The sequence below is a fragment of the Varroa destructor genome, unplaced genomic scaffold (assembly GCF_002443255.2).
Source record: "Varroa destructor unplaced genomic scaffold, Vdes_3.0 BEIS01000005.1, whole genome shotgun sequence".
In the NCBI taxonomy this organism is placed as follows: Eukaryota; Metazoa; Arthropoda; class Arachnida; order Mesostigmata; family Varroidae; genus Varroa; species Varroa destructor.
In genome coordinates, this window is record NW_019211458.1 from 39,486,485 (window position 1) to 39,502,863 (window position 16,379).

Below are 16,379 nucleotides of genomic sequence, written 5' to 3' on the forward strand. Positions count from 1 at the left end.
ACTAGAGCAGTTTCGGCCTTAGTCGTTGCAACAGCCATCGACGAACAGCTATAAATTTCACTCTACAAGTTTCTACTTCCACAAGAATAATAATATACCGACCAAAATAATCATACTTACCGTATTTAGTAAGTTATTCTGGAGCGTTATTTCGACCTTCTGTTCTTTGCAGTTCAATCTCTTAATACAGCACCCGTTCAAACCCGTCTCGTACAACCTTGACCGCGATAACGACGAGCATAACTATCGAACGAATATGCTGAAGAAACCCGAAAAAAAAATCAAGCACTAAAAAACAACTAGGGCTAGTAAAAAATTACTCGTTCGACTGTTATTAGACTTCTAACTCTGTGACCAGAACTAGGTTTAATAAACTACTGACTACACACAACTTCAAAATAACTATCAATCAACTACGTTACCAGAGAACGTAACGGAAGCCAGAGATGAAAAAGTCGCAATAAGTTAAAGATCTCGAACGCCTCGAACAAAAAAGGAGGAGAAACAATAACCTTCAAGGAAAAAACATTTCGTAACATTACAATACTAACTACGTCGCCAGCTACTACGGCAACAACAACGACGGAGCAACGTACAATCGAACATTCGTATTACCAAGCAATAATATAAAAAAAATATATATATATTTGTATATATATATACATATATACATATATATACATATATAGAGAGAGACCGAGAGAGATGCGTATAAAGGAAAGAAGATAAGCGATTACGATGAGTATAAATAAAAAAGATCAGTTAATGGCATAAAGGTAAGCCACAGAATAGCTCAACTGCAACAGCGACCGTAGCTACGCGCAGACTGACAATGAAAAAATAACGTTACGGTACACGTCCCAGGTGCGCGAGCTAACAGCTAGTGCCCAGTCACAAAAGACAAGTCACATCATACACAAAAAGCCAGCCAGATAGAAACCCTACGAAACCGCAATAGTTATGATCATCATCGTCATTATTATTACTAGCTGGATGATTTTCATCTCATTCGATCCCGCGATTTTGGTCAAATTTAACCAATACTGTTCCTACATATTGCCATCAACGAGTCTGGATCGGTGAAGAGCGCACCTGATCCGCCGTACTGATAGCAAGCGAAGAAATTTATCGATCATCGATAATATTATTCCTATTATCGCGAAGGCATCATATTCGTTTACCGCCGCGAGTTCGACCGCCCAGAAGACTCGAAAGAAAATTAAGCCTAGTCAGACAGTCTGTTACTAGCCAGCCAAACAATCGATCCCGTCGATCGTGCATCTTTCGTAGGCTGATTACTTTCAGCGAACGGTTAGCCGGTGAATCAGTTGGGAACTATTCAACGTTGGAAATAACGAATTTGGATCAGTGTTTAACGTACAATTCATCTAATCTATGATAAGTTAGTACAAGGTACGCCGTATGACGTGAACAGGAGGCTTCTGAAATTCACCAATCGATACAAGTAGATGGGATGGATCCGAAGGATGATCGCCTTGGCAACCCCCCGCAGCCCTGACTTCTATCTTTTTTAATGACAACTACAACAGTACCTCTTCGCAATATCAACCTGACGCAATAAGAAGAACGAAGCAAATCATCGGTGTTGAGAGATCCACAGTGATTTTCAGTAGATGAGTCGAAATCTTAAATTTATATTATAATTAAATCATGTTTACCTTCGAGCACTCAACGGATTACAGTGACAAGTGTATGTGTTAATTAAGTGATTGATATACCACTATTATGAGCAGCATTCATATGACTGGACTGTGAGTTCTTCTTGTGCACGCCGACTAGTGAAAAGGACAACTAATTCACTTCACACGAAAAATACGTCGATGAAAAAACCACCACGGAAAAGAGACGCTCGGGACCAATCCATAACGGTAGCAAAACCCAAGCAGAACCCCAGCCCAACGCGTACCAGAGCCCTACGAGTAAAAACAAACCTTAAAAAGAAGCTTTACGGTCAACTAGCGACAATACTGCTAAATAATTCATCATCCCAACTACCTCAAAGATATCAGAGAAAGGATACTGCTAACTTTATCTTTAACCACTTCGTCGAGATTAACAACTCGGTCCGTCGTACTGTCTTTGAAACGCCATTGGTCATTCAACGTACGATTGTCCAGGGAGGGGCTTGCAGCAACGAAAACAAGTGACAACAACAGTTAGGACAATATGTAAACCCAACAGCTGCGTGATTGCAGTCAAATTCAGGTTGAAAATAGTATTAAAGCACGAAGAAGTAAGGAAGGTTCAGAGTAGCACAATTGGCTATGACGACAAGCTACAACTACTGCAGAGCAACGCTGGGGGGAGCTGGGGTACGCAGCAAAGCTCCGTGAAAAGGATACGGGACGTAGAACACTCGCGAGATCTATAGAGTTATACATTTTGCTTAGTTGAAAATATAAAGAAAACAAGCTGAAACCAGCTTCAGACAGTAGAAGTCAAAATGACGAAAGCGGGTACCAGCAGTAGCAAATGGTTAGTGATCGCGCGGCAGATCCGCACGGGCGGGGGCTTGCTGCCCCAGCGCTACGAGCTCGTCTCGACCAACGCGAACAATCAACAGCCGAACAAATCCTGGTAAGTCCTGTGCTTGTCTGCGGGTGTTAGCCCCTGGGCAGCTTAGACCTTCGTCGCTTTAACGTTACTCCACATTAGATTACAAGCCAGCTCATGCCAGTACATCGGATGGTAGTAACTCCCTCTCAAGTAGGATCCTACCCACTTGTTCCTCACCCCCTCCCATTATCGGTGCTGGTGATGCTGCTTGTACCTATTTACATAGAATATGCAATCGGAGAGCATCATGACAATGCGTAGGAAAATAATGTTAGGGAACCGGGCCAAACCGATCGAGCGGCGGGAAGCAGCGGCTCGTATGACTGACTTTATGCATATATAATGTTGATTAAGTACGATTTTCGTTGTCATCGTTATTTTTGTCGTCGCAGTTAGAAGTACGATTATTTAGCTATGATAAGCGTGGAAACGCTTAGGCTCGTAACGTAGCAGGTTGGCTTACAGATAAGAAACGTCGGTCTGCAGCTAAAAAACAATTAAGCGACCTACCAGCTGGCGTCAGCCGTTCGTGGAGACGTTTTTAGGCATGCAGCCAACGAAGTTCGGAGCAAAAAGTAACTAAAAGTGCGTTTGTTGGTATTTTTTTTTCCCCGATTCCTTTTCTCCTTTCTCTACTACCTCGTCCTTTTCTTTTCTATTTGCTTTTATTCGTCGGTAGCAATGAATGACCTGGCAGTGTCCGTGAGCGGTGCTCCCGCTGGCTGCTAGCACTGGAAGTGTTGTTGGCACTACCAGGACTCAGATGATTGCGTAGGGTCGTAACTGGTAGAAGACGCAGGAGGTAGTGGGTTTCAACGAAGTCGAGACAGGAACCGGCGAGTGTGGAGCACAAGTGATAAAGAAAAGAGAGAACAGCCAAAGCAGATTAGATTGCGAACGACCGCAGTAAAACGTGCGAAACAGCATTACACCGCTAAAGATATATACGTATAATAAGAGAGAATCATACGTCGAACGCCGATCGGGGCGAACACTTTAGGAGCAAAGAAAGGAAGACGGAACATCGGGACTAGTTAGGTCTTTAAGCCAGCCTATATAAGGAAACTGGCTAATTAATTCTTACCCTTTGAATCAACCAATCCCCAGCAACGCAAAATGTTGGCCACCAGTTAAACCTACTTTCTAGTTTTCATTGGAGCTCCCCCCCTGCTTATTGGGTGTATACTATGAACAGAGCGCAACACTGGGCCAGACACGCAAAAAGACGGAGGTGCGTGTTCCGCTCACACGCATATTAACGTGTATTGAATCGTATCATCGAAATGCGCAAGGTACTTCACCTTTCTTCTCACGTTAATTCTCGCCCTGGCCCGTTAGTATTGCTATGTCTTACCGTCGCCCACTACCACTGTTCTCACTACCACAGCCATTCTATCTTCCATTGTCGCTAATCTTCCCCCAACTGCAACAAGGAATGTGACCCAGTTGTTCACTGCAAGTGTCATAACTATTGTCTTATGAGAACTTCCTCGGTCGTTTCCACATCGGCATCCCTACTTTTCGGCCGGTCGCAGCGTTCTCACGAATAGTAGGTCGCGTAGGCCTTTTTGCCTTGCTCCTTAACAGTGTCACTATCGCTGCTACAGCTGTTGGTGGACAACGAGGATGCTCGCATGAATGCTGACGCCATTGTTGTAACAGCTTCTCGTCACCACAACGACACAGGATAGCATTACACAGAGCAGGCACACGTGGACGGCTATTGGATCTCTTGCCAGTAATATCGACACTCGAACATGCGGCATACGACGGCGATTTAGTAAAGTCAACCAGCAATACAGCGGCTAGCTGTTATGTGCGCGCCTCCGTCCAACAACAAAGAACTGCCTCACGCGAATTAGCAGAAGCCTTTCCTTCGCCATTTGCTAATGTTCGCCAATTCCCAGCAACGTACCCACCCGTTCGGAGTCACTTTGTGTTAATTCGCTTAGGAAGGGAAGGGGACCGGTAGCGTAGCACCGTCTATATACTCTATACGAACAGTTTTTCTCCGTACGAGAAAGGCACTAGCGGCAACAGCAGCATTACGAGATAGGGCGGTATTGCCGCGTACCCAAAGGGTACTAAGGGTCCATAGGTCGCTTTATCGGTTGTTGTCCCTCCACCCTGTCCGCCATTGGGTTAGCCATCTTGTCTTCAGGCTGGGTAGTCGAAAACGCATCGTCTACTTAGACAGTTTCAGTGCTAGCAAGCAAAGTCTGTCCTTTTCGCTCTGGCATGACTTTATTTCATGAACTGGGGGAGAGAAATAATCTTTCTTACCGCGAACGCCAGCCGCTATGGCTGTTGCTGTGTTATCTGTCGGTACGTATCCATCAGAGAAGCGAAGAAAGAAAAAGCTTATACGACCAAACTATGTATAACGCAAGTTGTATACACAGTAACCGTACTATTTTTCTTTGGTGAAATTGATATCACAACAGTTACGCAACCGAAAAAGCGAGTCCTATATTATTGATGCGTTTAACGCACCTATCATATGAGATGTTGCAGCGTATGTGCAATAAAAGTCGGACGGTACAGGTAGATAATGGAATTAACATATAGCCTGTCATCATACCGGCACAATGGTCATTCGCCCTTGTTTCAACTGACCCCCTTCGCCCCCCGTACATGGCCTTCATACGTTGAGAATAGGCCGGATACGGTAAGGCGGCGCGGCAGAGGTAAGGCAGGGGTTTAGCTTTTAGTGCACCTATGTAGGTCTTATCATTCCCATTTTGAGCACCTGATAGCTACAAATGGCGCGACTGGCCTTCTACATATAGGGTCTAGTTCTCCCCTTCTGGCGGAACGGTATTTTGACAGTTTCGTGTTGCTTACGAGAGTGCTGCCTCTGCCAATACGATGACTACTAGTGCTACAAACAACAAAGGCGGCAAATAGAACATCCGACCATTTCGATTACTCATGTTGACTCGTCGACGCCTGCACACATTATTAGTCCTGTCCCTTGCTCGCTACTTCGGCTTCTACTGTGGGTTCGCAGACAAAAAATAGCTTGCTGGAATATCGACGGGGACGAAAATCGGAATCTCTCCCAAAAACCGGCACAGTGTTTGCGACATACGCTCGCTTTGTATAGGATGGGATACAGATGTCTGTATACGAAAACCTACAAAATACACTACGTACAGAAGAAGGGAGGACGGCAACGGCGAAAGCGGTGACTATAAGCGCTTTGACGCACCAGAGAAAAATGTACGGCAAAAAAGAGCGAAGTGAACTTGTCACTTACTATCAACAAACCTTAATCCTAGCGGCGCTCAGGATTCTGGTCTCTGTTTCCCGTCGTTCGAAAATGCTAGTCTTCTGGATAACTACCATAACCAGTGAGACCGCACGCCGCTCGTCATGAGAACAGAAGAGCACAACAAAGAGAGGCTCACGAAAGGGATTCCTTTTCCGTACGTATGTACATACACATAAGCAAAGCACTTGAATAGATTATACCGCTGATGTTTGCCAACATGAACCATGACGGATTATAAAATAGAAAGTTAAGGGTTTAAACTACTGCTTCGGTGAGTGATAGCAGCACCTAGTTCTGATGTCCTTTTCTTCGTTTGAGTCGACATCAAGCAGTCGTCGAACGCTGAGCTTGAACAAACGATAAGCCAATAAATAAGGGAAGGAAACGTGTATGCTACTACGTCATCGGCCGGCAATTCGAAGAGGGGCCGGCTGGCTGGGTCTGGGCGCGAAACGGGTTTAACTTCGTAGCTATGTCCCATATGGCATAACGGCTACACCGCAAAAGGCCGTTCTTCACTTTTTCGGGAAAAGAGCAGTAGGGCAAAATCGTACGAAGTCGACAACGCACGATCCGCTTTCCGTTTCGCTTTCCCTATTCTGTTTCTCGTCCGATTACATCGGCTGTCGACAATCCCAGTGTGCTGTGTGGACGAAAGCTAGAAGCTTTGCAGAGAAAATCTAAATTCGGATAGAACTAAGCACAATTTTATTGCCTTTCAACAAACGGCTTGAAGAAGAAGGTCAGGATGGCTGGAACAAAATGACGCAACTTATTTTGCTGTCTCCGATGAAGGTATTAACGGGGGTATAAGCATCACCGCAGAGGTAAGTTCGGGCCATCTATTATGTGAAAGTAAATAATCCTTTCGTACAAAAAGTGTCTTGTTATTTCAAGCCGTATTATTATTACACTATAGAATAGAAACAGGCACAAAGTTACAAAACCGGACAGGCCATGCATTAGACATGCGGCTTGAAAGGATGGCTAGTAAATTCTATTGCCAACTGGACTCACCGTTCGATTGGTGTTAGATTCTTTAAGAATGGGCGCATTCAAGCTGACACTTTAGCCGCACTCAATGGCCGCCCGCGTCCTAAAGGTTGTAGACAAGACGACGCCAAGACGTACTTTGAAAGGAACCTCGCTTATTCTGATGGTCTGCACTCATCGTTATCCAACTACCCCACATACATGATATACACATAAATGAACGCATAACTGTCATATGAATTATGTTAGCAACTAGAAAAATGATTTTAGTGTCTTATTTCGGTCTCTTATTGAACTTTCTATGAACAAGGCTTGCGTTCGTGAAAAGCTCAAAGCACATAGGCACTGCATCCTACCTATGCGGTACCTCACGCGGAAATAGAAAAGTAAAAGGGCTTCTAATGAAGAAAATGGAGAATATATCCTGCGATATTTCACGATGCTCCTAGGCAAACGCTAGCTGGATTTACAGGTGGACACGCGCCTCAGAAGCTGCATAGCATAAATATAGCCACTAGACTGAAAAGAAAAATATCGGTAAAGTTTACGGGCGAGACAACGTTGCGCCCTTGATTAGACGTGTATGTACACAAATGTTTTGCCTGTTTTACATTATTACTGGTTCCTACCTGTTCATTGGAAAAACCATACATTCTAAGTGTTTTCTCAAGGACGTCCACTTATCCTGTTTCGGAGAGTTCATAAAGAAAAAGGCAGATACACGAGGTAATGTAACGTAAACGCATTTCCAATATACTCATATATGCGGAAGTATGTCGAAACAGTCGCTAGTTTCATGCCACTGCTGTGCTAAATGATCATCCTGATGCAACTTTTATGGCTCGTCCGGATATCTCAATCGTTAGCTGGAAGCAGTCCCGACGTTTCCGAAAACACGATTATGAGGTCGGTCCCGGAGCCGGAAGCCAAAATTAGCTTATGACCCTAAATCGAGATTGCATGTTTCTAGCCAAAGATTGTTCGAATACGGCCTCCGCCTAAATTCGCTTTTCGACCTATTGAAACGGTTACAATTTCTATTTTTCGTAGACTTCAACACAGCAAAAGGGCGACACTAAAATAGGATACCACAGCAGACGAACCTAAGCGGTTGCGAGCACGCCCCGTCAGGTATCTGCGTGATATTTAGTCGATATATTTTAAACCTCGAGCTTATTGCTAATATAACGAACACGGAACGGTCTAGCTATTGCAATTGGTGGTTCGTATTGGCTAGTTTCAATGCTCTATATGTGAATATATCAAAATGCGTTATGTACTAAAGGAGTTCCACCCCATGCTATTACTCTAATCGAATCTGTAACCAGGGGTTATAGGCCACATGACCTATACGACACAAGAGACAAATTCGATGAACGTGTTCTTACTCGCTGATCCATTACTGTTATAGGCTAGTGTGCTAAAACCACAGAGCTGTTTCTCGTTTTCGTACAAAAGGATCAATACTTTGTTTAGAGGCCCTGTAGTGACACCCCAGGTGACCCCCGACGCCCTGTTGATGTTGCAGCGACAACTTCAGTGGGTCACTGGGCCTGCTAGAGGACACCAAAAACACATCCTGGTACAGTGACAACAATTGCAAGAGCATATATGTACACTGATTCGAATTGAAAGGCATATTTTGATTACGTGGCTTCGAGCAGGGTGGCAGTTATCTGACGTAAGGTTTGTTTAAAGGATTTTCTTATTATCCCAAACCAGTGCAATCAGCTTCTTATTAAGTTAGATTCCAGTCGTAAATAAACATTAGATAATAACTGTTTCTTGGAAGTTCCTTTTTTATTGACACCTTGCTTCACCTCTATACAGCAGAGTGTACCAGCCTTTATTAACTGACGATCTTCCGATCTCCTCTACCAGTTGGCCTCAGCAGATTGAATACTTGAATGCGATTACGGTCGGAGGTGTAAAGCTTTGCAAGAGGCCTTTCGCTGGACTTCGAAGGAGCCACTTGCTAGAAGTATTCGAGAAGGTAGAGCAGTTCTTTACGTAGATAGCTAGTTAGCTCGGATGCACCTATAACCCCAACTACATCTCGTTTACAGCACCTAGGAACAATGGGAGGCTGAAACTTAGATAACTTTTCACTGTTTTTCGTTGTCGTCATACATTTGCTACCGTTATTTAACGGTATGTCGTTTCAGTTCCTATTTAAATAATAAATAAATAGTTAGTAGAAGTTAGTCCCAGGATTTGCTACCGTTTAGGGAATATGTGGCTACCTCGTAGCATTTCTGCTCCGATGTATTGTGTATAGCCATATACACTGAATTGCCATAGGATACCGATGAAAACCTGATGGATTGTCAACTAGCAGTGGACGAAGGCGGCAGTTACCGATCGCCCACTGTGGGCCTGTTGCCTGGCCTTAACATCATCACCTGGCGTGATTCGGTTCTCGGCAGGCATAGAGAATGGAATCCCCATGATAGGTGAGGATCGACTGACTACTTAAAGCAAAGCTTCCTGATGCTATTGATTTACTCGTACACGCTACACGCTGTCGGGTTAAGTGATATAGCCAATTGGTTCAACCGGATCGAGTAACTTTGTCGTTTCCTACCGACTATGTAAGATCATTGAAGATTGAAGCTCATAATAAGTCCGGACTTGAACGCGTAGATATGGCTTATTCACACTGCATTTTATAAGTGGTATATGGATTACTATATTAGACCAAGTCGTTTATCTACGTGGCACTGAATTTAATTTTTCGAAAAGACATCAAAACCTGAGTCTCTTCTTTACCTGACAATAACTGTATCAAGCTCTACGTCTGGCACTGTCTTTAAGCGTCGCTTCGATTCGTTACATCTAATCATTAATAGAATTATTAAAGGTATGATATAGTATGAATAGGATCACTATAATCTTGTGCCGCTTTCCTTTGCTAAATTTTACTTTGTCGTCTACGTAAACTCTGCCTATCTCACGTTCCTACGTGAAAATGAATCAGCACTCATTTACTGAGACCAAATCATCGTCTTTTATGCGGCGAGGGCTTTCTGTCGAACGTCAACGTGGCCTGCAGTTGTTTGTAACCCCTACGTATTTTCTGGCGGACTCTGCAGTCACGCTGAGCCGTCTACTGTGGCGCCAGCCAGCATCGCCGAGTATAAGCGCCTTTTCGTACCGCGATCCTATCCAGAGTCCTTGGTTTCAAACGAATGACGGCCCGAACATCTATTCCAAAGGCACAGGCCAGGTTAGTCAAAGGCAGAACAGACAATTCGCAAGAACGGTTTATTCACGTTCACACCATTGCCCGTCTTCACCCTCATGCTAACTACAGTGCTGATACAACAACGGGACGACAAGCAGCTTCGTGGCTCGAGGGTCCGCCTGTATGGCTGACTACCGCAGCTGATTGCACTTAATCAGAGAAAGAAACTCATCGAGTCTAGTGAAGTGTCCAGACTCTCCGGAAGACGGCACATGCATGAAGAAACGGATGATTGGAACACGAGCCAGTCACAAAAAGCTGTAAAATGCTGAGATCGTACTTCTTAACCGCATTCGTCGTCGCCTGACACTGAAATGCATATTTCTCCATCAGAACTTTTGCTCCAGCAAAAGCTGGTGCTACTGCAGCTACCGCCACCACAGACATCGTATTCTCACGCTGATCCCCCGGTATTTCTGACTTGAACGCCCTCCCCCAGCCATCACTTAGTTTCACTGGATCTCGATAATCTCTTTTGAACGCCTCCATTTTGCCCCGACTAAGCAACTAAAAAAGGGTGTTTTTGCAGAATAGCTTGTTCGGTATCACAAAAATTCTGTGCCCCGCGATTTAATCAACAACGCTTCTATGAGGCAGGGTTTACTTGTTGTCAGTATAATTTTGTCAGCTAGGTTAACCCAAATGTTAACAAGGTAAGTAGTTTTTTTAAGTGATATATTTCTTTTCATACGCGCAGGACGACCGTCGATGCTGCGATGAGTGTGGATAGTTACTAACGTACCGGCTCTTGCTTCTGCATAAAAGAACTGGCAGTAAACGTCACGAAAACGCCAGTAACAGGTCTATATTTTAACGAGAAGGTTACATACACTGCAGGTTCCTTAAAAACAGGAACGAACCGCTGCTGCAGGTTGTCACGATTACTCGGATGGCATTGTGGTAATGGTAGGAACTCACAGAGGCAATGTAACATTGAGGCCTGCTGTCTTACGGGCTAGTTTGACTTGGATCTTCATACATACGGTCGCGACTTACAAACTACAACCATTTACCAAAACTCGCCCATTGCGCTAATATTATGTATGGATATACGTATATACGAGATGCTATTAGCAAAAGTCACACTAGTGGCAACCGCTTGTAGAAGCAGGTGTTCACAGATCCAGTCAGGCCGACCGCTCGGCATTTTGTTTCCGAGCAAAACACGTGCTTATGTGTTAGTATCGGTCTTAAAAGCCGATAGAGGCAAAGACAAACCTGAAGGAAGGGGAAGTTAATTCAAATCTTAATTGGCGCCACACGGTTGTATTGCGAATGCTGCACGTGGCAGTAACACAATGAAGCTCCTAGTGACAATGTCTTACTATATATATGTATAGTACACCGATTAATCGGTATCACCTTTATAGGAGAAACTGTCCCGCTGGACTAGGTCACAAAACGTCCGATTGTAACATGTACAGGTTAGGTCTGATGAGTTCACTAACAGAGAGCCGTGACTGATGTATACCGAGCCATCCATGTACAGAAATAGTCCAATCATGACGTGCATGTTCGTCATAAATAAACATTTTTAAGTCCTCTTGACTAAAAACTTGTTCCGCACCCATGTCGTCTTGACGGTACAATTTTGTATGCTCGGATTTGAATTGAATCTGTGTGCGCTGAAAAAGCGTCCTACGTTCTACAGAGTAGTCAGTTGAAGCCCATCATACGAACCCCACTACTCCCATCTAACGGAGCACTGCTATTTTGTACTTCACGTAACGACGCCATACGCTAGTAGCGGACGTACCGCTCTCGATAGTCACGTTACGGCCATCCCTCGATCGTCGCATGGCTAAAAATACCGAGGGGTGGAGAACGAAACCTGCACGTTTTCGTTAGCAGTATTATTTTGTGATATAGAAAATTGGTTTGCAAATAAGGGTGCCAGTGAGATAGCTTTGTTGAGTCTAGCTAGCCCAGTAATGTGGTGCTATTATTGTTATTAAAAACATAGTCATGCCACATAATACGCTAATTACGGTAGTTTATTCGTGAATTTTAAACGACCCATCTACAAATCGGCTATAACAGGCCAATGTATGTGCATTTAGAATGATGTGACAGTTTTGTAAACGATGTATTTGAGCCCTGTTGTCGACCTTCATATGTCGGACCTTAGATTCGATCACTCGCCGAAGCCCATGGTTAATACTATATTTCTAGTATATTCGTATCTTGTGACGGTAAATTATAGTGTGCTTAAATAACACAGCGGTAGACGTTTCGCTAAAAGAATAATGATTCATCATCAAGCTCTTTTGCGTTACTAATTTAGGTAAACAATGCTAGCTTGATTCGTGAGACGGGCAACAACTCTATCAGCGCTGACTGGCACCGCTAAAAAAACGGATCCATTTTAGGATTCGAACACAGGATTCACGTGTTTCGTAGGCGAGCACATTGCCACTGATGCGTTGTGTTTTACATAGCTTCAAATGGGCATTGAAGTAACAGGGTTTTAGCCTTGATAAAAAAAGTACGCTTCTCTGAAGCTGCTCAAAGGTCTTTTGTGTAAGTGGTTTATGTTTAAGGTCGTTCATTTTCAGATTACAGACTTTTTGCCATCTATAAGTCAACCAAATGCTAGCCCTTTGTTAACTTTACTGACATGCTTTACTAGGCAAACGAATCTAATCAAATTCCTGTAGCATGTTCGTATAGATAAGTGAGTTATATGAAATCTGTATTCTAACCTTACCGATCGCCTGTGACTAAAAAAGTGAAAATAGCGTTTCTGTACGACACTTGGTAAACTTTTATACAAAAATGCTACACAGAAGCTCACGAGTGCAGGGTAACCTCTGTCTTCGTCCTCGTTACGGTTCCTTTTCGGTTTTAAGCAAATATATTGCTTAGAGCCCATCTCGACCGCGATAGATTAATTCCTTCAGCCTATATTTGTATCGACTAATTGATAATCCGTTAAAACGGACCAGTACGACGGTCACATTTCAATAACCGCATGAGACGAGAAGCTCGTGTAGACAAACAAAAATAATAGCGGATCTCAGCAACGATAGAAGTCAAAGAAGATAAAAAATATAGCAAAATATAAATGATTTTCAAACCAGCAGGGGAAATTGGGGCTGTTGCTGGTAGAAAGTTGACGCTTGCCTGTGTCACTGGCCGGCACAGATGCTGGCTAAACATCTGATGTTGCTGAAACTATTGTGCCCGCGACTACCTCTATGTGTCGTACTACACGCTAGCTTCAAGCGCCGTTCCTATTTTTATTATGCCAAGTAGACTGAGAGACTGGGGTATACCATACCTTATAGAGGAGTTATTATTATTTTTCTAGTTTCAATATAAAAGCGTAACGATCACAGTGGTCATACTGTCGACTTCATTTTCCTTTCTTTAATAATACTTTGGCTTGTGGTCGTTCACCATAAGATTGTATAGTCGAATAAGCAACGCTTTTTTATATATCTAATCAAACATATTGCTTGCTTGAACTCATATTTATCCCAACGGTTCCGGAAACGAGTATTTGGGGTCATTTTTTTTCCGCCATCTGTTTATTACATGTTCGTACGGCTATTGCCCACAGGCTACCGCAACTGGGCGAATCATCGACTGCTATGGGTGCGAATCGATCCTAAGTGTACGAGGTGTTGGCGAGTAATTTAAATTAACTGCAAAATAAGCGTAAGCGGGAATACAAATTGTAGCTTTTTATGAAACACTTAGAGGTTTTAGTCGTACGATTTCGAGCTCAAAATGTTTAAAAATTAGCACAAAAAAAAAACACGAATTGGGACTGGCTTCGCTGACGTCTGCCACTGTTCGTCTGTTTAAAGGGATCGCCATATAAGACGTACAAGGGTTTAAGATAGAAACTTAAGCGTCCAAAGGACTCACTGTTCAGGCCAGACTGGCAGTATGACAATATATAACGAACCAGAATCTAAAGGACATCAGGCAAGTCAAAGTGGGGAAGCTCATGTTAAGCTACGACCTTTCTCTATTCGGTTCGTCACTTGACTCAAACGAAGGTGGTAGCCAAATAACAATAGTTCTACGTTATTTATATTGACAACTACTGAAAAACCGCTTGGCGAACCTTCTTAGGGTAATGCGGTAACAAATGAGCTGAAGATTTTTAAAGTTTCGTTCACGTACATTCAGAAACACTACTACTCTGTTATACTACGCAGTGTGTGTATATATAATTTCGTCGTTAGAGTTTCACAGAAGACTAAATACGCCGACAACTTTACAGCGTACATTGGTCTTGGAAACGTAATTCCATTGCTACATATTTAGGACAATACCTATGATCACACAACAGCAAATAGCATAAAAAAGGACCTCGGTGCCATAGCATTGGCCTGCCTGTGTTGTTATAAGTTGCGAAAAGAGTAACATTTCTAAACGGAGATAACATAGTCGCATAGGAACATCAAAATAGCCTGCCCCGTAGCGTGGACAGGAGTGGGCCTTGCAGAAGGTGTTTGCCAGAGTGTTTCGTTTATCCTGACGATTAACGACAATGAAAAAGCAGGCGATCAGCGGTCAAACTCACTCGCTTAGTATGATCTAGTAATAGATATACTGACACGTCAGCAACTTCTTACATTGACGTTTTCCTGAACGACGGTGACATCGTACGCCATCTCAGTTAACGGTGCGATCAGTCCAGCGGCTGTTTCGAGTATCCGACTCCCGGTGCCTTATGATCTGCTCGTTGAGATGACTTGCGTTACGTATAAATTCATAGTTGCATCACATCTCCGGCTTTGTGGCTCCCTTGTATAACGTCGATTTACTTCCAAGAGTTTCTGCCATTATCAGTAGGTCCCTGTCTTATCGTGGGCGTTTCAGGTGTATTTATTTTGCTAATTTTAGTTTCCCGTGTCCAGTAAGTACTTTATTACAATTGATTGTCCCCAAATTCTGACGCGGAAAATATTCCCAGGGCCTTTTTGTCTTCTCGGTCCCGCTCGAACGCCTTTCTCCTCATTTGTCACAGCGTTGTCCGTGCAGTTCCGTATGCATGCCGATTTGCTTCAGCGTAATCCTTAAGTATCCGAATAAGTGCTTTTTGCTAGCGTTTTTTCAAGAGTTTATATGGCTTTTTCAGTTCTAGGTCTTTCCCTGAGAAGGTCACTGCTGCTCTTTTGGACAAATTGAATATTAACTGAGGTCTGTGCCCGACTTGCGTTGTATTATTCAACGTCCATTGACGACCTGGTAGGCGTGTACGACCGAGACCAGAGCGTGTTCGAATAGAAGTCTTCCTATCTTGAACCTCTTCATTCTAACTTAGTTCAGCTGCTGATTCGTTTCTCTGACTCTGCTATACACAACGGGACAGTGCTGGCGACGTCGGGTATCCTTATTTTAGTGGTAGTGTCGTACGAGTAGGCCGTTTTCCTTACACAATTTGAATATTCCTATCCGTCCGGGATTCATATCGTATTCGGTTAGCATTTTCTACAGCTGGTTGCTCCTATCGACTTTATCATGTGCTTGAATCGCATTATGCGGACATATGTTAAGCCCTTGATTTAATCTCTAGCCATATCTATTATGACGACAGAATAAAGAAATTTTCTCAAATCAAATTTGCATTTCTCTTAAAGATTCTTTTTTCCTGCCTATGCTTTTATCCCCTACAAATAAACTTGTACGATATGCAGGAAACTGTGATGTGTCAATAGGTCGTAAGGGTTCTCATCTTGGACAAACTTTTCCCCGCTAATAAGACGGTTCTTTCGCTCGACTGGTACAGGGTTTCATCTACTTTAGCTAAGATGTTGTTGAATAAACTCGCTATATATGCTTGGCCCAGTTCTTCCAGTTACTTTATGAATGTTATCAGTGTATCGTACACTTTTGCAGCGGCTCTAGTTAACATCGTCCGAAGCATTTTTCTATTTGCTGTGTGATACTTGCTACTGCTGTGGTATCTCCTACACGTCGTATAAGCGTGTCGCTTCATCATTTTGTAACTCTCTGCTGCAATAGACGCTCCTCTCGTTGTTGTTTCTTGCGGACACTGTCTTCAGCTAACACTATTTTAGCTTCCGTGCATATCGCGTGCAAGATGCGCGTACATTGCGTTTGTTTAATTGTCAGCCTTTCACGTTTCAGAAGCGTAGACACTTCCGGGACTGCTTCGAACAGCGTCATCTTGCCAGTGACGGTTGAATAGTTGTCAACTGTAAATTCCCTTAAGTCAAGACCGTTTGCTTTATGTCGTTCGATTCGTAGAAAAGGTTCGAGCGTGCTGTCGAATTTAGCACGGTTACTTTCAGGGTATGTACTTTGGGAAAT

The 16,379-nt window shown here is 43.4% G+C and overlaps 2 protein-coding genes across 81 annotated transcripts in view; one reads left to right on the plus strand and one right to left on the minus strand.

The window, feature by feature from the left end:
• Positions 1–16,379, minus strand: part of LOC111250837 (uncharacterized) — a 182,166-nt gene that overhangs the window by 146,760 nt on the left and 19,027 nt on the right. For 12 of the 31 annotated variants that reach the window (XR_015328209.1, XR_015328213.1, XR_015328208.1 and 9 more), the window contains exons 2-4: positions 6,869–7,032; positions 3,088–3,360; positions 121–259 (exon numbers count right to left, since the gene is read on the minus strand). The exons of 16 other annotated variants lie outside the window; for them this stretch is intronic. The gene's annotated coding sequence lies outside the window, so the exon portion shown is untranslated. The remainder of the gene's footprint in view (positions 1–120; positions 260–3,087; positions 3,361–6,868; positions 7,033–16,379) is intronic. 3 more of the 31 variants (XR_015328221.1, XR_015328193.1, XR_015328195.1) reach the window with 1 other exon arrangement.
• The window catches only part of LOC111250825 (uncharacterized), a 135,137-nt gene that overhangs the window by 41,859 nt on the left and 76,899 nt on the right, over positions 1–16,379 (plus strand). The gene's annotated exons all lie outside the window — the stretch shown is intronic.